At 42.7% G+C, this 27,063-nt stretch overlaps 1 protein-coding gene across 3 annotated transcripts in view; it reads right to left on the reverse strand.

The window, feature by feature from the left end:
* The window catches only part of LOC311241822 (protein PHTF2), a 175,724-nt gene extending 149,941 nt beyond the window's left edge, over nucleotides 1–25,783 (reverse strand). For all 3 annotated transcript variants that reach the window (XM_084330741.1, XM_084330740.1, XM_084330739.1), the window contains exons 1-2: nucleotides 25,650–25,783; nucleotides 1,195–1,235 (exon numbers count right to left, since the gene is read on the reverse strand). The gene's annotated coding sequence lies outside the window, so the exon portion shown is untranslated. The remainder of the gene's footprint in view (nucleotides 1–1,194; nucleotides 1,236–25,649) is intronic.
* Nucleotides 25,784–27,063: the final 1,280 nt, after the last annotated feature.

Consider the following 27,063-nt stretch of genomic DNA (forward strand, 5'->3'; position numbering starts at 1 on the left):
ACACCCCATCCAGAGCCCTAAGGTCTGCTGACCAGCTGCTGCTGGAGGTGCCTAGGACCAGGCTCAAAACTAGGGGAGATAGAGCCTTTGCTGCTGCTGCTGGAGGTGCCTAGGACCAGGCTTAAAACCAGGGGAGATAGAGCCTTTGCTGCTGCTGCTGGAGGTGCCTAGGACCAGGCTTAAAACCAGGGGAGATAGAGCCTTTGCTGCTGCTGGCCCCCCGGCTCTGGAACAGCCTCCCCCACATAAGATCTGCCCAGAGCCTAGAGGTTTTTAAATCCTTGCTCAAAACACACCTCTTCTCCCTGGCCTTTGACCAGAGCTAGCCTGGCATTTACAGATGACGTCCGCTGTCACTCTGGACTTTATCCAATTTTCCTGTCTCTTTTTATATTGCACTTTGCCTTTTCTTTCTTATATGTACTGTACTTTTTCCGTAATTTTAGTGTATTTTATTGCATTGTATGCGTTTTTATCATGTTGTAGTAAAGCACTTTGGTTTGGCTGTTAGTCATTTGTAAATGTGCTATATAAATAAAACTAACTTGACTTGACATGTGCTCCTTGGGCCTAACAAAATTAATAGTTGGTTTCCGGTTGCCGACCGACCCTGTCGATTTAGGTGCGACCCAATACATTTTATGAGTTTAAAAAAAAAAAAAAAAAAAAAAAAAAAAATCGGATTTTTTTTTTTTTTTTTTTTTTTAAAGAATAAAGTTTCATAGAAATCTTAGTCAAACATTTAGTATTATGGATATTAAACATGCTGGCAGAGTACATGCATCCATGTTGTTGTGAACATTTTAATTAAATAAAGAAATTCCCACCAACACCGTGGGAAAGAATAAAATAAAAAAATAAAATAAAATAAATTCCCTACCTACCCATGGCCAAACTGACAACCAACAGGAAACCAACAATATATTTTACTTTGCCTTGGTAAAAAGGTTAGCATAGAGCCCATACAGTATCCAGCCACAGACACACAAGTTTGAATGATTGAATGCAGATATGCAACAAACAAGAGACACAAACACAAACAAAGGCTTGTACACCGAAACATAGACACACATGTCAGCACTACTAGACAGGCCTGGACACAGACAAACAAAGAAACATACATACATAATTGATTACAGACACAAACACAAGTTGGCTTGTATGTAGACACAAGACACACACACAGTCTCTCACCTCTGGTCAGGCCTGTGAAGCTGACTGATAACTGGAGGGACCTGGAGAGAAAACAAGAGAGGGAGAGGGGGGGGGGGGGGGGGCAGGGGGAGAAAGAGTGCAAAAGAGAGAGGGAGACAGAGAGAGGGGTGGAAGAGAAAGAGCAAAAGAAAGAAAGAGGTCACATGAGGGTAATAGTATTTCTAATAACATTTGAGATATGTATGTATCACAGAAAGTACTGTAACACACACCCGTTTGAAGAAGTGTACTTTTTCATATAATTGTATATTTTTATACATAGGCCCGCCTACTACTAAATGAGAGAGAAAGTGAGACCGAGAAGAGTTTGTCAGACCAGATTTTTTTTACTGCAAAGTAAAACTGTCAACATGTTTTATCTAATAAAATAAAGTTCAGTCTGTTCATCTCACTTCAATCATTTTTATTGCAGAACATGGTATTTTCTCAAGCAGACAGATGTAAACACTGTAATCTGTGTTGCATGTACCTGACAAACTGAACTGTTTGTATTACAGTCATATTCCAACTTAACTGAATGCACATGTGTGTGTGTGTGTGTGTGTGTGTGTGTGTGTGTGTGTGTGTGTGTGTGTGTGTGTGGACTACTGTACTATTACAGGTATTGAAATGAACAATGCAACTTCCTTATAAAAAAGAAAAAAATGTTTATGAATAATTAAATATCGATACTTGGCGACGATACAGTATCGCCACGCAAAGTATCACGCTACTACTACGTATCGATTTTTCCCCCACCCCTAGCTATTACTATTAGTTGTACTCTTGTATTACTAGGACATATTTCACATAGTACAGAGGTATTTTAAGGAACATTTATTGTGCAAAACTGCAATAGAAAAATGCAAAACCTTTTCTCAAGTTACTTCCATCTCCTGAAAAACACTTTTTTCATGAAATACAATCAAATCAAGCGGCACAAAGTGAAAATAAAAACTACAGCAGGACAGGAGGTTTCTTTCCCTCAAACAACTCAAACACAATACAACTCCAACATAACTTAACTTTAGTGTACATGTTTGACAACGTAGAGAGAGAGAGAGAGAGAGAGAGAGAGAGAGAGAGAGAGAGAGAGAGAGAGAGCGTGATGTAATAGGTTTGAGTTTGAGGTTTGAGCTTCCTAAAGATGCCGTAGGTGATAATGTCACACCAGGATTGTCAACACAGAGTTGGAAACGGGAGCAGCCCGATGGATAAAGCGATATAAAGAAACGAATAGCCAAATAAATGTGAAGTTATCTTTGAACCTCTGTTGTCAAGCCTCTTCAATATACCACCCCCCCCCCCCCCTTTCCTCACTAATGGAACTGGTGCCACAGTCACGTTAGAACGTTAGCTTAGTAGCTAACGTGAGTTAGCTTAGCGGCTAACGTTAGCCCGTTGCTGTGCTAAAGCAAGTCTCCTCTCAGCCTCCTTAGCCAAATTGAAATGCCCAAACTATATGGCAAGGTCTGTGAACAAGTGGAGAAAAACTCAGTACAATTAAACACTATGCAACGACTACTGCAAACATAGAGTGAATCGTCAAGTAACGTTAACGTCATTGCTACTGCTGTGACTTAGCTGCTGTAGTCTACCGGTCACAACAAGGTATGAAGGTAGTCAAAATCCATACCGTAGCGCAAATTCATACTGTTTATACCGTATACGGTTTATACCTAACAGTGTTAGAGATCGTTGTGTTGAGAGAGAGAGAGATCGTCGTGTGTTGAGAGAGAGATCGTCGTGTTGTTGAGAGAGATCGTCGTGTTGAGAGAGATCGTCGTGTTGAGCGAGAGATCGTCGTGTTGAAAGAGAGAGAGATCGTTGTGTTGAGAGAGAGAGATCGAGAGAGAGAGAATTAGAATGTGAAATGGGCAGATTGTGGACATTGCAAACCACTTGGAACCACGTTAAGTAAAAGAAAAAAACAACACGGCTAACCGGCAATCTGAGCCCCTTGACTAGTCTTACAGAAATACAAAGTAGGCTACTGCCTGAAGAGACCGTTTCAGTGGGCCTTTAGTTTAAACTACATGTCACAGTCAGCCAGCCAACACATCAAACAGTGCTGATACACGCTAAGTCTGCATCACATGTCTCTGTCAAAGAACAGTTTCCAGTTTGTGCGTGTGTTTGTGCAGACACAGAGCTGTGTCATTTGAGTTTGGCATGCCTCCACATGAGAGAGAGGTGTGTGTGTGTGTGTGTGTGTGTGTGTGTGCGTGCGTGTGTGTGTGTATATATAATAGACATTTTATATAGCCATACAGTATATATATATGTGTGTGTGGTGTGTGTGTGTGTGTGTGTGTGTGCCAAGCTTCAAAAAGCACAAGCCAGAGGACACGCATGCAGCTGGACAAAAGGACACACAAAAACAAGCACAGACAACCATGAGCGGATGGACGGACGGACGACACACGCATGAACATTATACGTTTCATGTGACCGGAGAGTTGGAGGTGTGAGCTCTCATCATAATGATTCACTCAGCAGTTAGCCTAGTTCTCATGTCCTATTTGTTAAGCTAGACATGTCAACCTACAGTATAGATGTACTACACTTGTGTCCTATATAGGTTAAGCTAGACATGTCAACCTATAGATGTACAGTACACTTGTGTCCTATATAGGTTAAACTAGACACGTCAACCTATAGATGTACAGTACACTTGTGTCCTATATAGGTTAAACTAGACACGTCAACCTATAGATGTACAGTACACTTGTGTCCTATATAGGTTAAGCTAGACATGTCAACCTATAGATGTACAGTACACTTGTGTTCTATATAGGTTAAGCTAGACATGTCAACCTATAGATGTACAGTACACTTGTGTTCTATATAGGTTAAGCTAGACTGCAGACTTTTTTTTCTTTTTTCAAATACCACTCCCGACTCTCAAGCCTCTACCTCCGTCAATCATTTGGCGATCTCGGAAATGATTGGACAGGGTTGTAAGTAGGGGTGTAACGGTACACAAAATCCACGGTTCGGTACGTACCTCAGTTTTGAAGTCACGGTTCGGTATTATTTTCGGTACAGTGGGGGAGGGGGGGAGATTGCTTTTAATTTTTTTTTTTTTTAATCTTTTTCCCCCTCCATTTTTCTCCCATCCCAATGTTAGTCGTTATGCCAATTCCCAATCCCCTTCCTGGTCGCTGCGCACTTACCCCCCACAGTCGGTCTGGGAGAGTGGAGGCTATCACGTGCTTCCTCTGACACACGTCCAGCCAATCAACTGCTTCTTTTCACCTGGCAGCGCGGATTCTCATTGAGAGGGCGTAGCGTGTGGAAGGATCACACTATCCTACTCAAGTCCTATCCGCGCTTAGCAGGCGCCCCGACCGAACTGTAGGAGTCGCTGTTTACAACGACCCGGACCCACCCCGCCAGCTTCTCCCACCCTCTAATACTGCCAATTGTATTAGTGTGAACGGCCAGCCAAGCTGGTGACAACCCCGGAGCTGTGAGCTGGATTCGAACAGGCGAATCTAGCCGCTCCGGGGTTTGGTGACGAACGCAATCTCCGTTACGCCACCTGACCGCCCTGCTTTTCATTGATCTATTTATTATTATTATTATTATTATTTAACTGTATTAAACAATATAAAACGAATTGGCCATAATTTATTGAGCAAACTAATGCTTACTGCTGTAACCTACTAATATCACTTAAAGTAAATCTGAAGATTATTATATAGCAGATGCCTTGGACAACTGTAGCGTGTGCTTGTTTATACAGAGCTGGTGGTAATGGTATGACTTGCTGGCTGAAATACGGACGAGAGGGAACTAGGTAGCGGGGCTCTATTACTCTCTATGCTCCATGTGCTTAAACCCAGTGTTCTCGACAACGGAGTATGGTCGCAGATCTGCTGCTATAAACACACATATGGCATTTGTTATTGCTTTGGCCCGGTCTGAATTAATAGCGAGATGCTGCTTGAATGCCACAGGGAGCTGGGTTTGCTTCTTCCGTGTACCAGTGATATTCACATTCGGGTGATGCCATTTCAAATGCGTGATAAAGTTCGCAATAAAGTTGAACAATGCCGGCACGTAGCCCCTTTCGTGACTGATGCAAGGCTTGCATCACAAGTGTGCATCACAGGGCCCTTTCTCACTCACCTATTCGGTTCCATTCCATTTCGTTCTAGTCCATTCCGAGATCTGATGCGAACTCCCCCCCCCCCCTCTAGTTTGTGTACACACTGCAGTCTTGGTTCGCTCCGGGTTCTGTTTACGGTTTGCCTTTTGAGCGTTTACGCTTGCCGTAGGCGATGATGTCACGTTCGAAAATGTAAACAGGAAGTGTCTTAACACGACGGCGGAGACTGGATGCTGATATAAAATGAACAAATAACCAATAAATATGAAGTTATATTTGAACCTCTGTTGTCAAGCCTTGTCAATATAACCCACCCCATTTTATCACGAATGGATGGTGTTGTAGAGTCCGCTTTTGAGCGTTTTGCAGGGTTAACGATAACGCTAAGCTAACGGCTAACGCTAGTTAGCTTAGCCTTTTACTAGTAAACATTGCTGCATCGATTATATTGAATGTCATTGATCTACTGGTCGACCACGGCCGACTGGTTGGGCACCACTGGTCTAATAGAAATAAATGCATTCGAACAAGAAAGTATAGTATACAGCAATGGCTAACGCTAAGCTAACGGCTAACGCTAGTTAGCTTAGCCTGTCCAGCAGCTAACATTATCCCATCGCTCGTGGCAATTATATTACATGTCATTGATCTACTGGTCGACCACGGCCAACTGGTTGGGCACCACTGGTCTAATAGAAATAAATGCATTCAAACAAGAAACCAATTAGGGCTGGGCGATAAAACGATAACTATCGCGATAAATTATTTCCTCGAAATAAACATGAAACGTGGTCGCAAAGTTTCGATATATCGATTTTCCAAGCTTGGCTCCGTTCAGCCTCGGCTCACCACACTCACTGACAACAACCAACGTTACGTGATGACGTGTTTACGCACAACAGCTAACAACCAATCAGTGAAGGAGATGGCCGAGAGCGAAGTATACCCGGAAGGAGGTAGGACTCACTCAACAACCAGGCTTGCTAGGCTAATTAGCTTGCACGCCGATGTTTTATATATTTACGTGCCGAGTATGTGTGTGACGTGAATTCTGAGGCCACGTTTATAGTAGTGGGGGTATACAGTGGACGTCGTTTCAATATATTGTGGCGGAAGAGAGTATTTTAGTGTAATATTTAGCACATTGTCATGGAATACTCCGCTTAGATACTACAGGCTTGCTAGGCTAATTAGCTTGCACGCCGATGTTTTATATATTTACGTGCCGAGTATGTGTGTGTTTTGAATTCTGAGGCCACGTTTATAGTAGTGTGAGGTATACAGTTCGTTTCAATATATTGTGGCGGAAGAGAGTATTTTAGTGTCATATTTATTGTCATGAGATACTCCGCTTGTCGGCTAACTACTAACGTAACGTGCGCGGACTGATGACGACATCAACTCGACTTGAGACAATCGCAGCAGCATAAGAAGTCAATTAAACTTGACGGACATTATATCGACGATAATTATCGATATCGAATTATATGAAAATAATTTTATAATTTTATCGCGATAACGTTTTTGGTCATATCGCCCAGCCCTAAAACCAATGTATAGAAATAGCATGGCAAACAAAAATTGCCAGGCCTAATGCGCGCCAGAAGTGCTGTGCTTTGTAACGTGGCTTCATGTTTTCATCCACTGAGCTGTGAGGTTCCACATGCTTGTTTTTGGTTGAGGTCTGAACTCTCAAATTGCCCATAAATATCGTTTTTGTGGGTATTCTCCAGTTGTTGCTGTGTGGTTTTATCTTCCCAAAATTCAAGCAAGCATGACAGTAATGACGTTGTGTGTGTCACGCCCACCGCTCCCACTGGCCCGCATCCGAAACCACCTAATCCAACTGGCCCAGGTTCAGCGGGGGGTAAAACGAATCAGCGCCGGTTCGATCCCAAAAGGGGTGTGCCCGTCTGAGTGAGAACACTCCCCCCGTGCCCCGGGGCGGTGATTCGATCCCAATAGCTGAGTGAGAAAGGCCCCACAGTCACGAAAGGGGCTAGCCGGCACGTAGCTTTAGTGCGATCCACCCGTCTTTGTCCATTACTGTGGTTAACTGGGAATCCGAAATGATCCCAAACAGGAGACTTGAATGTTGTGGGAGCATCTTCTAGCTCTGGCTTGTCAGTTAGTATTGACTCGCCATACTAAGGCTAATATGCTATGCTGAATTACAGCTATCGTTCAGTGTAGCTGCGCGCTGCGTGAGATGAACAAACAACATCCGGTTAGTTGTGCACGTTATATTAGGGCCGGGGGGATTTAAGTTCCGCAAAAAAAGGTTCCGTACCATTGCAATCGTTCGGTGCACAGCGCATACTGTACCGGAGGACCACATTGAGGCGGTACAGTACGTATTCGCGTACCGTTACACCCCTAGTTGTAAGCAATGAGTAGGGCTTTTCAATGGTATCCCAGGTGGGAATGAGCGAATAAGGGATCTAGGTAAAAAGTCACAAGCCAAAACAGGAAAAGAATTCTCCGTCGAATGCATTGAAGTCTGAGAAAATCGTTTTCCGAGCTCTCTCACTTTTTACCAAAACCGCTTCTAATCACTCATTTCTGAACGAATTTCTATGAAATGTGGACATGTACTACACAAGACTGCGGGCTATGGAGCCAGGGTATTTTTTCAGCCATACCACTTTTTTGGGAAATACTACTTCTGGACTACCAACTACTACAGAAAAACGTGAGTAACAAGTTTTTCTACAACTGAAGTTCCGACCTATGTAACTCTAGTCTATTTCATTCAAACTAAAAGTAAATTTTCTTTATTGCATCAGAAACTTCAGAATGTCATATTTCAAGAGAGACCAGGCTCATGCATGTGCTATAAGTATTAAGTATAGTCAGGGACCGAAACTAAAGCCCGCCGCCTTTGGCGCATGACACTTAGAGGGCTGCCCGCCGTGTGGCGTGTAGACGTGTAGTTCATAACTTCATAACGATACTCTTGTGCGAGTACAGATTATAGCCGCTCGTCTTTTTTTTCTCCGCCGCGAGATCGTTAAAAAAACTACAAGTCCCACATCGCACTAGGTCCAATCACAGTAGAGTGACGCGACTGGTTTCATGAGAAAAAAAGCAAATGACCAATCAGAAGCTATCATTTGGCTTGTTTACTTCCATCTGCTCTAGTGAGTCTATATCGGACCTCCAAGAGCTACCGTTACTGTTTAAACAATGACCCAGTCAACTATTCACTTTTAGTTTAATACATGACGAGGCACTGTCTAACGGTATCTAGCTGGCTAGCTACTGATAGCTGCTGATATCAACAAATGCTCCAGCAATAGTCTACTCAAGTGCATAATAATACCTCCGGTCCCTCGTTAGCTAGCTTAGCTAGCTCACGTTGATCCATATGTCCCAGTAAACTAAATGGTCTTAACGTTATCTACCGGGCTAGCAGTAGCTACAGATAGCTCCTGATATCAATGTCTTATAACATTGATTGAATGCGTATTCTAGCTGAGGGCATGTTGAATGTGATTTGACAAAAGAACGGTAACGTTATAAATAGGTCCAGCTGCATCGCCGGAGAATCCTTGCATGCTGAATGTAGGGTCTAGCTGAATATAGGGTCTAGCTGCAGGGCCGGAGAATCCTTGCTGGAGCTGGAGGCTACTCAAGTATACACACAGACAGTGGAGCTGTTTGCAGATAGCAAGCATTTTGACTTATTGCGTGGTGGCGATGTCTCGCAGATAATACAACTACAAGTATGATTATATAATATATATTTTATTTAAAAAAAAAAATTATATAAAATATATATATATATTTTTTTAATCAAAAAAATGTTGGCAGGTAAGAAATATGCTTGGCGGGTAGACTCTTCCCATCTACCCACCACTGGCCGGTGAGTCAAAAAGTTAATTTCGCTCCCTGAGTATAGTATTTTGTAGTGATGCACGATATATCGGCCGCCGATATAATATCGGCCGATATGGCCGTTTTTTTACACATCGGTATCGGTCCGATATCAAGATAGGGCCGATATGGGCAGATATATATATATTTTTTAATTCATTTTTTTTTATATGTTTTGGCCTTAAATAGTTTCAAAATATCGTCATTTCTGAAAATAAGTTACAAAAGTAAAAAAGATTATGCGTTTTGGAAAATGGCTCTTTATTTGATTATCATAAAAAAGTATTTTCTATACAGAGACATCGGTAAATATCGGTATCGGCCAGAACAGCAATATTAATATCGGTTATCGGTATCGGCCACAATTTTCACATCGGTTCATCACTAGTATTTGTTTGCAAAAAAGTAAGCAGTCCTCAAAAATGAAAACTAAAATGGCCACTTGTTTGTTAAGAGCAGGCCTGTACGCTGCGATGATATGATCGCGAATTGCCCCTTTAATTGGCCGTTGCGATTGGTAAATATTATCTGGGGGCGGGCTTGCGAGTAGTGCTTTCAAGCCTTGCATTCGTATTTCACTCCTAAATTATCCAAGGCGTGTGATGACGCCACTCACGCGAGCTCGTGGTGCTATGAAAGAATCTGTCGGCAATGAATGAACTTACTGCGATCACCGATAGCCTGAGTGAAAAAAAAGATTTGCGCGGAGTGAATCTGGGTCACGCTATATACTTGGAACTTGTAGTCTATCGTGCGATTAAAGACCATGTCCCTATCTGCGTAGTCTATACATCCAACACCAAATCCCATAATTCCTAGCGAAACGAAACTGAATGTAGCCGCTTCCTTTAAATAATAATATGGCTCTTGCTCCGCAAGAACAACGGAGTGGATAATGGATATCAGTCAATTTTATGACAACCACGTCCGATGTGGAGAGATGATAAGATGATGATGATTGACGTGATGATGTGATGATTGATTGACGGGGACACGGAAACTTCTAACGTTCAGGATCAGCCATGCATTACGTGAGTACCCCACTATTAGGACGTGAAATACTGTCTACTTAAATTGACACCGCGGATCAATAAAGTATCAACCTATCTAATAATGAGACGATATGCAAATAATATAATACTAATAATTGTCGGTTCCCCGTATATGAAATGAAATGACTGCTGGTAAAATCACTGTTTATTTCTCGTTTTGCATAGTATTACATTCCACTTCTATAAACAATCAAAGTCCTACCGTAAGAGCCTCATACGGGTCAATTAAACCTTTTTTATTAGTCTTTCCTTCGAGCTAAGTTGGACTGAACATTTCACTGTCAAAAGCGCAAATGTAAATAAGGTTGCGTTTTCAAAATAAAGGTCATATATACAAATACCTCTCAATTCTTATAAAAAAAAAGTCCCGGATATACATAAACATTAATTGGCATAGATCTCTATAAACGGCCCAACACATTGATCACTTTAGGCACACACTGAAACCAGTAACATCACAAATATGAAGCAGGTAATTACCCATACAAATAATAAACCTTTCATGAGGTTATTTACAATAATAATAATTCATTTGATTTCTAAAGCACTTTTCATTGTGAAACAAATGTATGCAGAGTTTCTTCTCCTCCTGATTAATGGTGTGTGTGTGTTGTGATGATCTCATTCAAGGAGCACTACACAAGCGCGCGCACACACACACACAGTTTGTTGTTTTTGTTCTATTAGTGATTTACACACTCAGTTGGTTCATTATAAAAGATACAAACCTGAAAACAAACGCACTTAAATGTTAAATAAAAGGACCACAGTAATGAGGCAGGAGGAACATATTTTTTTTAATAATGGTAAAATTGTTATTAAAAAATTTGCCCCTAAAAAATATTTTTTGCCCCTAAATTTCTCATTTAGGGGCAAGTGTGCCCCTAGTGAAAAAGCTTAGCGTACAGCCCTGAAGAGGTTGGTGCAGCTTTAGCTCCTGTTAACACTTTCTGCGCCAGCTGTTTTATCAATCTCTACCGCTAGATGGCCAGCTTAAAATAGTTGTTTCCGCAGTGTTTCACTGTTTGCGAAGCTGTGTTCTGTATTATAGCTGTGGAGACAATGGTGTGGCTCATTTGACAGACACTACTTGCAGTGCAACATGAAAATAATTGTTTGTTTCTACACACTGTAGTTTGTAGTTTATTACACGCTAAACATAGCGCATTTCCAAGATAATCCAGTATTTTTTCATAGATCGTGAAATAACACGTTATGTGCAATAAGCCCGAATCGTTCTGGTTGATTCCCTGAACCCCCAAATCAAAGGTATATAACATGTACTTATTACATGGCGTTTTCACATTCGCCGAAATGCTTGCTTGTGATTAGTCAATAGCGCGCGTCAGAGGTCCGATATTACCCGATAACGGACCTCTGTGGAACAATAATGACCGCTGTGCGCAGCTGTTCGCAATCAAGCCCACTGACATCAGTGCAATCAGACACTGACGGCTGCCGAGGAAGCTGCCGGCGATGACAGGGCGGAGCAACGAGCGGAGCCAGAACCAGTGTTGCGAGTCTATGTAAAATTAATTAGGTATATTGTTAGTAAGTTAGCCATGTAATAAGCGGGATAATGTATAGCTATACTCGATCATTGTCGCAAAATAATTGACCTTCACTGACGTTTAAAACACCTCGCTGAGGTGGCTCGGTATTTTAAACTCTGAGTCTGTCAATTATTTTGCGACAATGACCTCGTAGCTATACATTATCCCTTACATATTACAAGTATAAAATAAAATAAGTATAGCAAGTAAAAAATAGAAGATACGATAGTATTGTGATACTAAATATATTGCGATATGCTGAGTATTGCGATATTAATATTGCAATATATTGCGATTTATTACCTTTTTTCAATTGCAAAGTAAAACTTTGTCAACATGTTTTATCTAATAAAATAAGGAAGACGTGTATCCACGCCAATGCAATTCCAGTTCAGACACAGACGATACTGCCACCTGGTGATATTCGATCAGCATTGCAATTCTAACATATACAAACAACCCAAGGATGGATAGAATGACTCAGATGATGATTTAGAACGGGGATCAGAGGAAAAAGATCAAAGGATCTAAAAACGTAATTGTACGTGTTTGCCACTGAACCGCTGGTGAGCAAACACGTAGTATTACGTGATTAGCGCAGAAAGTGTTAACTCATTCAGCGCCGGAGCTATATGACTGAATTAGGTCTAGATGGCCAGCGCTTTAATCAATGGGAGGACGGGGATATTTGCGAGTGCTTAAAATATATCTTAAATTATGGCTATGGGTCTAATACACCCGTCGCTTTTCAATGAGTTGCTTGCAGTCAACATGTACAAAACGGCAGCCCTAGTCCTTACCTCACATCTCTGATGTCCTGCAAAAAGATTAATCCAATTCCTGATCGCCATTCCAAAAATGTATCGTGTTTATTGATCCAACGTTATATATCCAAAACACATAATCCACGCTGCTCAGTGTCCCCAGTTAATGTGGTATAACGATACTGCATGCCCGAGAAGGAAAACCTGGACCGGACTTTTTTTCTTTTTTTGATGCACAGTCCCAGCCAATCCAATCCAATGATGTGCAATACCATCCGGGAGACGATAGCCGGCGGTGTTTGCCCTTTTGCGAGCTCAGACCCATTCCCAACGATAACATCAGGTTGGATGGATGAAAATGAATGTATATCGCTAATAAAATTTATAGCGATTAAAACCCGACTATACTCGTGATTGGCGCTCAAGCGTCTGCGAGTTAACCCGACTATACTCGTGACTGGCGTCCAATGAGTTAAGCTTTAGGTCCTGTTAAGGTGCAGCTTTAACTCCTGTTTGATTGATTGAATCCTTTATTTATTCTCCATGAACATTGAGGTTTTACCCTCATTTGCAATGTTGTCGAGATTACACAGAGAACCAAATTAAATTAAAAAGTTACACATTGAGGTAGGGATCATGTTTTTAAATTGTTAATAGGATAGTAGGGTATATGGATTTTTTTGTGTGAGTTGAATATCATTCCAGGAAGCTGGTGCATCAAAAATCAAAAGGCACTGGCAGACTTACCAAGTTCAGACTGAACTCACGGGACCTTAAACTGTAAACCAATCATTTGTCCTATATATGGATAAGGCCCATATTTTCCAATCTAAAAATCATTGTGATATATAATATAAATAATAATATAATTTGTCCATCAATGGCCTTAAAAGATAAACGGATACCAATGCCTATTTCTTCTTTCTGATAGAGAAGACCAACCCACCTTAGTTATCATACAGGATGCAAAGATGAGTGCTGTAAGTATCACTAGTTATGAATCTAAGAGCAGAATGACAGACAGTGTCTGGGGGTAAGAGTGGACAAGGCAGTGTTTCTATAAATTACATCATTATAATCCAAAACTGACAAAGACTGCTTCAACATTATCCTCTTTCTGTGATTCATAGTTCAAATTAGCTTTGGCTCAGTGTTTTCTATTTATTTATTTGGGGTGGGGGTATTAATTTAGATGCACTGGTTAAAATGATATTTTGGTATGAATCGATTACTTGTTAGTAAATAATGCAATTAGATATTTTTGCCAGTTTGTTTAGCCTAGATAGGATAGATAGACAGATATAGAGCGAGTGAGCGAGATAGAGACAGACTGAGGTAGAAAGAGACAGAGAGAGTGTGTGATATAACAAAGTGGGCCAGACAGACACTCTGAGACAATAGAGAGCAGTCTAGCTCTAGTCTAGTCTATCACACACACACATACGATCAGACAATCAACCACTCAGGCAGTCAACTGCTGCAGTCCTCTGTGGGCCAGTATGCAAATTAACACATATCACACCAAACATTGACAGATACAGACACACAGATGTGCGCACCCTCAAACAGACAGTTCCCTCCCAGCTTCCATCCGTGGCTGCGACTCCATCAGCCTCTTCAAAAACTGACACGACCTTTTCAGATTCACCTTCCCACGGCACAGCCACATACAGACAGGCCTCCTGGCTAAAACACAGTCTGATGGCTACAGTATAGTACATAGAGTCAGGCCTCCTGGCTAAAACACAGTCTGTAGACTACAGTATAGTACATAGTCAGGCCTCCTGGCTAAAACAGTCTGTAGACTAAGTATAGTATACAGACAGGCCTCCTGGCTAAAACACAGTCTGTAGACTACAGTATAGTACATAGTCAGGCATTAGGGATGCCCCGATCACGTTTTTTGCCACCGATACCGATCACCGATCGCCGTGAGCCATATCGGCCGATACCGATCCAATCGTTTTTGATTAAAAAAAATTAAAAATTATTTTATATAATTTTTTTTTAATAAAATATATATATTATATAATTAGACTTGTGCTTGTATTATCTGTGAGACATCGCCACCACGCAACAAGCTCCACTGTCTGTGTGTACTCTAGTAGCCTCTAGCTACGGCCAGGATTCTCCGGAGCTGCAGCTAGGCCCTATTGATCATATTCAACAACATGCCCTCAGCTCGAATACGCATCGAATGAGTGTTATAAAACATTGATATCAGGAGCTATCTGTGGCTACTGCTGGCCGGCTATATAACGTTGATACAGCGCCTCGGTGAACTATTTAGTTCAGTGGGACATTTCGTTTGGAACAGTGAACTACCTTGCGCTAACGCGAGCTAACAGAGGTATCATACACGTCTCTACTAGACTTGCTGGAGCGTTTGTTGATGTCAGGAGCTATCGGTAGCTGGCCGGCTAGATACCGTTCGGTTAGACAATGCCTCATCATGTATTGGACTGGAAGTGAATGGTTGACTGGGTCATTTTGTAACGGTAGCTAACGTTAACTCAGGGAGACGCCGTCCACCCGTCCCACTAGACACCCGTGTTTACATGCGCGCGGGAGGGGCTGGAGGGAGCAGACGCTGCACCTCTGTGTGGGAGTGAGTGCAGCTCCCGGTGTCTGAGACAGAACTCAGCAGATGAGATCGGTTTTGACGATCGGCGAAAATAAAGCATTATCACCGATCACCGATCGCATATTTATACTGATTATCGGCCGATAACGATCGGTGGCCGATCGATCGGGGCATCCCTATCAGGCATCTTGGCTAAAACACAGTCTGTAGACTAGACAGGGTTCCCAAACTTTTCAGGCCGCGACCCCCAAATAACGGTGTCAGAGAGCCGCGACACCCACTATTAAAGGAGGTAAAAAAATATATAAATGGAAATGTATGGTTGAAACATGCAAACGTTCAAACGCACACACACACACTAATAAGCATTGGAGGCTTTTAACCAGGGCCGGACTGGGGAAATCATTCAGGCCAGGAAATATAGTGCAAAATATAGCCCCAGTCAGGCCACTTTTTAAGCAGGGGGTCTGGGGGTCCCCCACCAGGATTTTTTTTGTTACAAAGACTTCATTTCCTGCATTCTGGTGCAGGAATTTTTTTATTTGTACCCTTTAAATGCCAGTGTTTGTGAGGAATCACAAATTATTGTTAAAAAACAGGCTAGCATATGTATGATTAGCAACAACACTGATTTTGATGGATTTTCTGTTTTTTTGTAATCTTAGATTGAAAAAAATACAATCTTTTATTCAACTTCAGCCCTGATCATAACACCACATCCATTTTATAATTCTAACCCTTTAAATGCCAGTGTGTGTGATGGCATATATTTGCAATATATCAAATGCAAAGTAGATTTTTCTGGGGGGGATTATTACAGGCTAGCATGTGTCAATGATTAGCAACAACAGTTTTTTGTAAGGGTCCCGCCTCCACCAATCACATGCGGCTCCCTTTGTGTGTGTGTGAGAGCAAGAGAGAGATAGTTCTCCAAATTGTGTGAGTTGCAGTGATCTCCTGGTTGTTCCACACCTGGGTTATCTTCTAACTATTACGCGGCTGCAACTAGAAACACTGGCCTGGCCTGCTTCTAAGTTCAGTGACCTGACTGCATAAAAACAAATCATCTGGCGACACCCCCCTCCCCCACTTTGGGAACCCCTGGACTAGAGTATAGTACACAGACAGGCCTCCTGGAAATCAGACTGCAGAAACCATAGAGTAATAATTACACTGTTACTACAGTGGTGGCCTAAAGGTTAGAGAGGTGGGGCTTGTGACCAGAACAATACTCAATGTTGAATTGCCCTTGAGCAAGGCAATGAACAACCAAAGTGATGGTGGGGCTGATCTCTGACAACGACGTTAAGGTCTACCGGGAGGAGGTTGATGTACTGGCACGCTGGTGTCAGGAGGACAACAGCCTGCTCCTGAACATTGGTAAAACCAAGGAGCTGATCGTGGATTTTAGGAGAACACAGCAGGGGACACACACACCACTGTGGATAAACGGGGCTACCGTGGACAGGGTGAGCAGCTTTAAGTACCTGGGGGTCCACATCTCAGAGGACCTGACATGGACAACACACATACTCAGTCGTAAAAAAGGCAAAGCAGCGCCTCTACCACCTGAGACAGTTTGGAAGTTCAGAGTATCGGGGAAGATACTCCAGTCCTTCTACACCGGAGCTGTAGAGAGCATCTTGTCTGTAAACATCACTGCCTGCCTGGTATGGAAACAGTAAGGCACAGGACAAGAAGGCCCTACAGAGAGTGGTGCGCTCAGCTGAGCGTACATTGCACTACCACTCCACTCCTATTCCGGGGCTGTAGAGAGCATTCTGACTGGAAACATCACTGCCTGGTTTGGTAACGTTACAGCACGGCACAGGACAGGAAGGCACTCCAGAGAGTGGTGCGCTCAGCAGAGCGTACCAAGGGTATTGCACTACCACCCCTGCAGGACTTATATAACAGGAGGTGCAAATCCAGAGCCTGCAGAATTATGAAAGACCCCCACCACACCACCCCAACAACAGCCTGTTCAAGCAGCTGCGCTCAGGCAAGCGCCTACGGTCACACGCTGCAAGAACAGAGAGACTCCGGCTCAGCTTCTTCCCCCAGGCCATCAGAACACTGAACTCTCCACTCACAAGTACACATGAGCACACACAGACACACACAACACTCATGCGGCAACCGCTAAAACAATCACTTTAAACAAAATGTCACTTTAAAAAATAGAAAGTCACTTTAAAGGAAGGAGGTACTGTATAGTATAGTTTAGATACATTAAGAGTTAATAATTGTAAATTGTATGAACCAGTTTCTCAGGAACTTAGCATGTATTTTTTACCATGCATATCTTGTGTCTTACCTATTCCCCCCCCCCCCCCCCCCATGCCTATTTTATTATTGTATTTTGCACAATCAATGCGGGCTGCGGCATTACCACCCGCATTTCACTGTATGCCCTGGTATGTATGTGACAAATAAACCTCTTGATTCTCCTAGTGTTCAACAGTGTCAAGACTACTCAGCAAATCTACCATGTCTAAATAAAGGTTTTAAAACAAAAACATCCTGCAACCTAATATTTTCTATATGTATGGTATCTTACATAAACTGAGTCATGCAAGCAGGGGAGGAAATTAGGCCACTTTACTCGCCAAATGCGAGTATTTTTTACGTTTGGCGAGTGATTCATGAAGAGCACTCGCCAGTCTGGCGAGTACTAGTAATTACAAAACAAAACAAAAAAATCATTCTGCAATCTGCTGATTCGCTCACTGGCACAAGCCGAACTCTGACTCCCCCCTTGATTCTTCCCATTTGCGCCTCATAATAATCCGACCATAACCAATGAACATCATCGTTGTACAGATGCGCTCTAAGATCCTCCAATGAACACTCGTTTTCTAGAAGATGTCGCACATCTAGGGGAAGTGGACAGACCACTGCGCGCAGACCTACAAACTCCTGTCACCGGCTTGACAACGTAGACACACTTAGACAAAAACACATTGTGGATGAAAATAATTGCATGTAGAGTCGTCGCTTTCGGATATCAGTGCAGTCTGACATGGGGACGAACAACAGCACACGACGTTCTCCTTCGAGTCGGATGAGAATGACAAGTGGACGTGAGGCTAACCAGCATTAGCCGGCTAGCTACCTAGCATCAAGCTACCATAACGCGCATTCAACATAGTGGACTATACTGAGCGGCTTTGCTTAAATGCAGCAGAGTGACATTTTATTATTACCGGGTTTCCCCCCATATCACCACTCGCCCATATGCCCTTCACAACGGTGATGTTGTCATACTTGTCATTCAGAATACACCTGCTGAACCCCTAGCGTTGTCATGAGATTCGGTTCCAATGTATTGTCATCATACAGCACAAGTACAGTACAACCAGAATACGTTTGGTATCCAACCAGAGTGCAAATGTAACAAGTCAAGTTCAAGTTGTTTTATTTAGCTATTACATTACAGTGAAATGCTTGGTTCTTTCACCAGCCCAACCCAACCCAGTCCAACCTAGACCAGCACAACCCAGTCCAACCCAACCCAGTCCAACCTAGACCAGCCCAACCCAGTCCAACCCAACCTAGACCAGCCCAACCCAGTCCAACCCAACCTAGACCAGCCCAACCCAGTCCAACCTAGACCAGCCCAACCCAGACCAGCCCAGTATCTTTCACTGCCTAGTTCAGCCCAACCCAGCATCTTTCACGGCCCAGTTCAGCCCAACCCAGTCCAGAATAGTTCCCTCTTTCATGTTAATATGTGATATCCTAATATTTTTGAAGAGTAGAGACAGTGTGATTAATACATGTATGCTAATATTGTGGAGAGTAGAGACACTTATTAATGTTTTATGCTAATAAATATTTTAAAGAGTAGAGACACGGTGTGATTATTATTACTATGATTGAAAATCAATTTAGACGAAGACATACAAAGAAGTAATTATCACAATTAGCGATTTATTTTGGCTGGTAAAAAAATCAGTTTGGCTGGTAAAAAAAATCATCTACTCGCCAGTTGGCTGGTAAGCCAAAAAGTTAGTTTCCTCCCCTGCATGCAAGTTATCAGAGGCTTAAAAGGCTTTGTTACATTTTGGGATGATTTTGGATCGTGGTTGAACCGAAGAACAAACAAACGTGCTTATTGGCTCACTGACGCTGATGAGATGAACTACTTGGTTGGGTATCATTTGACACGGTGTCATTCGATGCCAAATCCCTTATACCACCACAGCATCTTTCGATACTCGATAGCATCGAAGCAATTCGATCAATACCGTGCTGAAAGTATTGGATTTTGATACCCGGCCCGGGTCATATGACGCCTCCTCTTGTCAAGAACACATACGCGTCGACAGGAAAATCAATCGGGGCTCTCAATTCATGAAAACTATTTCTGAAGAATGAAGATCTAAGGTTTCTACAGGGCGCTGACACGACTCTGCTGTGGCGTAAAGTGATACAGGTCTTGTAAGGTAACCGAGATCACACACGTTGACGACATTAGGCCATTTCTTGTATAAATCAAATTGTACAATCCAATCAAATTGTACAAATACAATTACCCTAAATGACACCAGCGGTGGTTAGTGGATGACAACAATGTACAGTCAGATACTTGTAGCTGTTTAGTCTGTGTTGTTCGTCAACAATAGAAAAAAAATAGAATACACTTAAAATAGAGCTACACTACTTCAACTAACCTCTTCTCTCGCTGGCCATCTAAACCATGCACCGTGTATTTCTATTCCAGCAGCTACTGTAAATGATAGCTGGTGCTGCAAACAATAGAATACACTAGACTAGAGATTACATAATGCTGCATGCGTACTGGCTAAAATAGCTCAAAGACAAAAACCACAGTAGCTGGGAAAGTACTTTGCGTCACTGATGCTGGCCAACAATGAAAAGGGCTCAAATATAGGTAATTACACCCTGCCACTTTGGTAGGCTAACCACGACAGAGCTCATCTTGGATGAATTGAAAATGGGGGACCCTGATGTAAACAAGACGAAAGTCTTTCTCTGGTCTGCAGCCCCTTAACACTTTGGGTGCCATGGGTTAAATTCATGATATGTAATGTTTGTGGAAGAAAAGTCTGCACACCGTCTAGTGTTCCCACGTTTTAATGTACTTGAACACAACGTTTCGGCCTGTGGCCTTTTTCAAGTGTCAACGACATGTGAAAAGGGGTGGGGTATATATACATATACAAATTAAAGGTCAAGGTTGAGCCAGGTCAATCAATTAGCCTATAGGCTACACATTTACAGACCATATTGCAGCTCAAGTGCCTAGAACATATGGTACATAGTAACAATAACAGTAGTACGGTAGTTTAGTAGTTAAATGTGACACACCTTCACATGCCAAAATTGAGAAAATATATAATAAGAAAACTTAAAAAACAGAAAAATTTATAAAAAAAAACACAAAATCAGGACAGAATGTGTGTATTTACAGGAAGGGTTTAATGTCAAACTCTTCATTCAGTCCAAGAGGGGCCATAGTCTGCAGGGTGTGAATATGGTAGGTCTCTCTCTGCAAAAGTAGTTTGCCATGGTCTCCTCCTCTCGCTGGTCTCTCTACCTTTTCAATGCCTGTGTATCTTAATGTGCTGATATTGTGTCCTGCCTGTCTAAAGTGTACTGCAACCGGGTTATGTTCATCACCACATCTGATGTTGCTGCGGTGTTCGCTGATGCGTATTTTGAGTTGCCGGTTGGTTTTACCTACATAGCACAGGCCACAAGGGCATTTGATTAGGTAGATGACATGAGTGGAGCTACAGGTGATGAAGCCACGGACTCTGAGGGTTCTACCATTACGTGGATGTGTGTAGGTCTTACTCTTAAGAGTATAGCCACACTGTGCAGTGTGCACAGTTACCACACTTATAGTTCCCATCTGGGGTGTTATCTAGGAACGTGGGTCTGTGAGCCGTGGGTGGGCTATAGGATCTCACTAGTTGGTTTCTCAGGTTGGGGGGGCGTTTGTAAACTACGGCAGGAGGTTCCTTGAAAACAGCTTGGAGTTTGGGATCAGAGTTGATGATGTGCCAATGTTTATGTAGGATCTTTTTTAATTCAAAAGCTACAGGAGAGTATGTAGTGCAGCACAGTGGGGACTGGTCCTTAGTGGGTCTAATTCTAGGTTGTAGGCATTCGTCCTGTGTGGCCACATCAAAGCGGTTAGCAGCTTTATCTATCCATTCTGTAGGATATCCTCTCTCCTGGAATCTCCTGCTCAGGTCTGTGGACTGTCTCTGATATAGACTATCGAGACTACAGATTCTCCTGGCTCTGTGAAACTGGCTGACCGGGAGGCTCTTAATGAGGTGGGTGGGATGGAAACTGTCACCCCGTAGTAAGGTGTTTCTGTCAGTAGGTTTACGAAATAAATCAGTATGTATAGTATTCCCCTCCTTGATAACCAAAACATCTAAGAAGCTGATGCTGCTAGAGCTGGCCTCCAAAGTGAAGTTCAAATTGGAGTTAGCTGCGTTGAGATATTTATGAAATGCCTCCAGTGACTCTTCACTCCCTGTCCAAATAATGAAAATGTCATCAATGTAGCGCTGATATAACAATATGTCTGGGAAGAAAATGTTAACAACAGGGTCAAATATGTATTGATTCTCAAACTGACCCATGTACAGATTAGCATAGTTGGGGGCCATAGTACTCCCCATGGCCGTACCCTTGGTTTGAAGATAGTGATCTGATTTGAACTTAAAGTAATTGTTGGTCAGTACAGTTTCAATTAGGTCACATATGCAGGTAGTACTGGGTTTATCAGTGTCGGGGGGGATTATTACAGGCTAGCATGTGTCAATGATTAGCAACAACAGTTTTTTGTAAGGGTCCCGCCTCCACCAATCACATGCGGCTCCCTTTGTGTGTGTGTGTGAGAGCAAGAGAGAGATAGTTCTCCAAATTGTGTGAGTTGCAGTGATCTCCTGGTTGTTCCCCACCTGGGTTATCTTCTAACTATTACGCGACACTGATAAACCCAGTACTACCTGCATATGTGACCTAATTGAAACTGTACTGACCAACAATTCAGGGCTGTACGTTAACTTTTTTTGGTTGATAGTTAGGTTGATAGTTTTGTAGCACAGGCCAAAATCTTGTAGCACAAGTATAAAACGTGTTATATTTGTAACAGTCACAAATGTGCCTATTGTATTTGTGTTATTTAGTTGCAGTGCCATGTTTGGCTGTCATTTAGTATATCGCCATGTGTTATTATTACTATGATACTCTCATATGCTATTTTCAATTAATATCATAAACAACATAAGGAATATTAGCATAATTTTGAGTGGACTGAAGGAATGAGTCAGCGTTAATAGTTTTAAATGCAAATAATTTATTGAAACATAGAAGTGGGGTCGGTTGGGACACACACACACACACACACAATGGGGGACCCTGATGTAAACAAGACAAACGTCTTTCTCTGGTCTGCATCCCCTTAACAATTGTGTGTATTGAGCCGTACTGTACCCATTCTGCAATCTGTTAAATAAAGTTTTCATTCATTCATTCACACACAGTTTCAACTCACCACCCCCGCATCATATTGTAGTCTAGTCTGTCTTCAAACTTCCACTCCTCTCGAAACTTGTTTATATTTGAATATCATCATTATCTGTCCATCCTCAGTTTACTATAATATACTCCTGTCCTGAGTCCTGACTAGTGACTTCATCGTCTTTCCAAACGCACGCACGCACACACACACACAGGGAAGGGGAGAGAGTGCCCCCCCATTTCCCTTTCCACACTGTGTCTGCTGGCTCTGCGCCTCTGATCAGGATTAGCTTGTTAGCTTGCTAACGTTGTAGTGATTGTAATGGTACATAAACGTTAATTTCGGGCGATGTGCGCATAAAGGAATGGCGACGGTGCAAAGCATGTAGATGCATTTGACCCGTTGCGAGAAAGAAAAAACACCACGGACTTATTTCGGGACGTGTAGGCGCACTGCTGTGTTAACGCAGCAGTGCGCACCAACCGACCAACGCGCTGCTCCTTGCAGAAGCACGGATAGGGCGGATACGACTCGTCGAGTTGTCACAAGAGTTTTTTCAAAATATAAGAGTATCATATGCACCTGAACGTTGCTAGCTTTCGGAGCCTAGCTGGAGCTGCGCGTGGGCAGAAATGAGACCCGCTACAGGATTTTCAAAATAAGAGTATCTATATGAACCGAATCCCTATCGCACCAGTGCTACTGAAGTAAATCCATCCACCGCACAGACAGCTGTTGCTGTAGCACGTGCGATATATATGTCGCACTGTACACCCCTGCAACAATTACTTTAAGTTCAAATCAGATCACTATCTTCAAACCAAGGGTACGGCCATGGGGAGTACTATGGCCCCCAACTATGCTAATCTGTACATGGGTCAGTTTGAGAATCAACTTTTTCATTCACATATTCATAGTAAAGTATGGTCTAATCTCTAATGTATAAGTATGTTTTCATCTCTTTCTGCAGCTTTCTCCAGAACGTGATCTATAGCCCCAAATGCATTATATTGATGATGAAATACAGTTTGATGGCAATCGGGGCGATATAAAAAATTTCAATTGGACGTACTTCTAGAATGATCTACATATGATCTGATGATGACCGGATGGGCGGGGGATCGTTTATAATTCCGTGGGCAGCGTTATATCATTCATCTAGTGTGGGTCATATGTTCATCATAACAGTTTATATGGAACACGTTCAAAAACAACGCTGAATCTTACCGGATCTTCCTCGTGCCGTTGGACGATCAGCGTGGTGTAGACCGTTTTCGATTATGGGATGTTTATCCTGATGAACCATTTCCAGCTTGTATAATACTATATACGTCCAAATCATGTTGTTTATCGAGTTATTGGCAATGGATCGCTATATATTGTGACGAGCCAGAGTGCCGGCAGCCAAACCGAGTGCCCGGAAGTAATATGGCCGACCAGCACAACCTCCACAGCACTTCCTGTTTGGCGATTGCGCCGATCGGCCACCAGATGGCGCTCCTGAACCGCCAGAGAGCTCAGTGGGTCCTCCTGGTGGATCTCAGGCCAGCGGAGGGGAAATATGAATCCGATCACAGATTTTTGAAATATTGATATTAAAGACGCTGTAAAGCGTCCTTCGGCAACTTGAGCATGGCCGGGAATGACGCTGTAAAGTTTCCCGGCACCCAAAGTGTTAACAATTGTATGTATTGAGCTGTACTGTACTGTACCCATTCTGCAATCTGTTAATAAAGTTTTCAATCAATCAATGAATCTCAGAGATACCATACGGGGAGAGTAGGGTCAACTTGATTTACTCTGTAGGTGTTTATTGTTTTGAAATGGTTTAACACGAAGGCCAATAAAAGCCACGAACAAATGCTGACACCTTATTATGTTGCACATATGTATATCATCCGCATTACATTGATGACTCCACAGGAGAACAGAATAACTTAAGCCCACTGGTCCATTACTTATAAAGGATATGGCCCCTGTAAATGTCCTAACCCAACCCCCTCCAATGTACAGTAAATGACCAAGTATGGTTGTCAATATTCCAATGTACAGTTTTGCTTACAGTACAGTTGTAGTGTCCCCCCCCCCCCCCCACCTCCTCCAATGTACAGTTTCTACGTCAAATGTATCTCTTTTCTACTCTTTTTGTATCACAAACAGTACTGTATTTGCAAATCTGGTATGTCATAAGTGTATATATGTAGCAGTACTGTCTATCTGTATGTCGTGTGTGTCATATAATGAATTGAAAATGGGGGACCCTGATGTAAACAAGACGAAAGTCTTTCTCTGGTCTGCATCCCGTTAACAATTGTATGTATTGAGCTGCACTGTACTCATTCTGCAATCTGTTAATAAAGTGTTCAATCAATCAATCAATGTAATGTTAATAATGGTATAGCAATCATGGTATATAAACATTAGGGCTCTGCTGCAGGTTAACCCGGGGGTCAGTCTGTGAGTGGAACATCTCAGTGAGGACCATTAGTCAGCCATTGGAACAACAGCTACCATTATAGCTAACTCGCCGGCTAAACCGGGTTGGATAATGAGTAGGTTTGACAAATAGAATACCAACTGAAATATGTGACAACAATCCTCTGGTGTAGTCTCCTCCAATACAACGTTGTTGACTCTGCTGTAAATGTTAGCGAGTTAGCTAGCTATGCCACTAGTAGTAGTTATTAAAGTAAACAATACAATTGAATTGAATACTGCACGTTTTCTCCCCAAAAAATAAATAAAAAAGACAATACGTCAGCTGTTCTCGTCTGTTTGTATTTCTGTGTGTGTAGCTAGCTGTGTGCACGGTGCAAAATACGATGTTTTCTGTTGTGTGTATTCAAAAATCAGTTCGATCATGTAAACAGCTGGATCTCGCTGGTAATGCTAGGTATCATGGAGCTAACGTGGAGCTACAACACCAGGCACAAAGACCCTGAGACATCACATCATCACCATCATCTGTAGCTATTATTCAATCACAAGCTCTCCAGTCTTACCTTTTGTTGGGTGCAACTTCACTCTCTTTCTACTCTCGAGACGGAAATTATACCCTTTCGAAAAATGAAATCAAACTGTAGACGAAAAGCCTAAATGGAGCCAACAGCCCATTGTCTGTGTCTCTGTGTTGAGATGCTGACTGTGACTAGAAGCTGATTTCTCTCTCGCTGTGAAAACACAACTGCAGCCGCTAGCCAGGGTCCAGCTGCAGCGCCGGAGAATCCTCCTCTCACTGGGCAAGCCTGTGGCAGCCACGAACCTAGTACGAACCTACTTTCTATAGAAGCAGCTCGGAGGTGCGCTGTTTTAAGTGAGCGTGTGTTATTGGATTGATTGATTGACAATTTTATTAATGTCCGCCTTGTTTCGAACTGGTTATGCTTAGACAGGGATGCGTTCTTCATGGGACAGGGTTGCACGCAGTGATGCAGTGGTGGTACCACTCCACTCTGTACCACGCCGTCCTAGCAGTTCGCTGAGCAGAAGTGCACGCATGGGTGTGCACGCGCGCGCACACAAAAATGCGTTCACAACTTTCACTCTACTGTCGGCGCCGTGCGCCAAGTACCCAGCACTTATCACCTAGTCTTTGCATAGCATAACAAAGAAAGAGAAGTGCAAGACCAAAATACAAGCCCTGTGGGGGGTTTGCTTGAGCTGGTCTGTGCACACCCGAGGGAACATGTATGCACGTGGCATCCAGGCAGTTCTGATATTACGACTGCACCCCTGGTTGCACGCAGTGCAGCCAAAGTTTTGTCATCAGAAGCGCGTGCACACACACGCACGGATGTGCACGGCACGCGCGTGCACACAGGAATGCGCTGCACTCGCCAACTCACTATAAGTACCCACCTGGGCTACTTTGCATATCAATAGCGCCGGTCGTCAGGTGTGTTAAATACGTTCTCAGATACATTCACACATAACTTGTGAATGAAATATGTTACATTCCATTCGTAGAGGCAATTAGGCATCGTCTTTAGTCTGTGCTTAACACTTTCAGTGCCGGCAAAGCTATAAGTCGTTAGTTCATGCCGCCAGTTGAGTGCCTGCCAACGACATATATCGTTTGTTTGCCGTATTTTTTTTTATTGGCGATTTGAATTAATATTTCATCAATCGAGCCTCGGGTTAGTGCTGCAGAGTCTCTCTGAGCTCAATTGGGAAGATACCGCCCCCTATCGTCTCTCCCTGTGTAACTGCACCCCATTACATTACACTGCTGAAGGGGGGGGTGGTCAGTTTCCTCGTTTTATTTTTCCCTCAAGGCATCTGAAGGATCGATTGTGCTCACCGACCCGGAAAACGTGTGGATTATGTATTTACAGGACTCAACACTGTAAGGACTCAACACTGTAATCAATAAGCGTGATCGATATTTGGAATGGCGATCAGGAATTGGAATAATCT

Source organism: Notolepis coatsorum, assembly GCF_963971535.1.
Source record: "Notolepis coatsorum genome assembly, chromosome: 15".
Lineage (NCBI taxonomy): Eukaryota > Metazoa > Chordata > Actinopteri > Aulopiformes > Paralepididae > Notolepis > Notolepis coatsorum.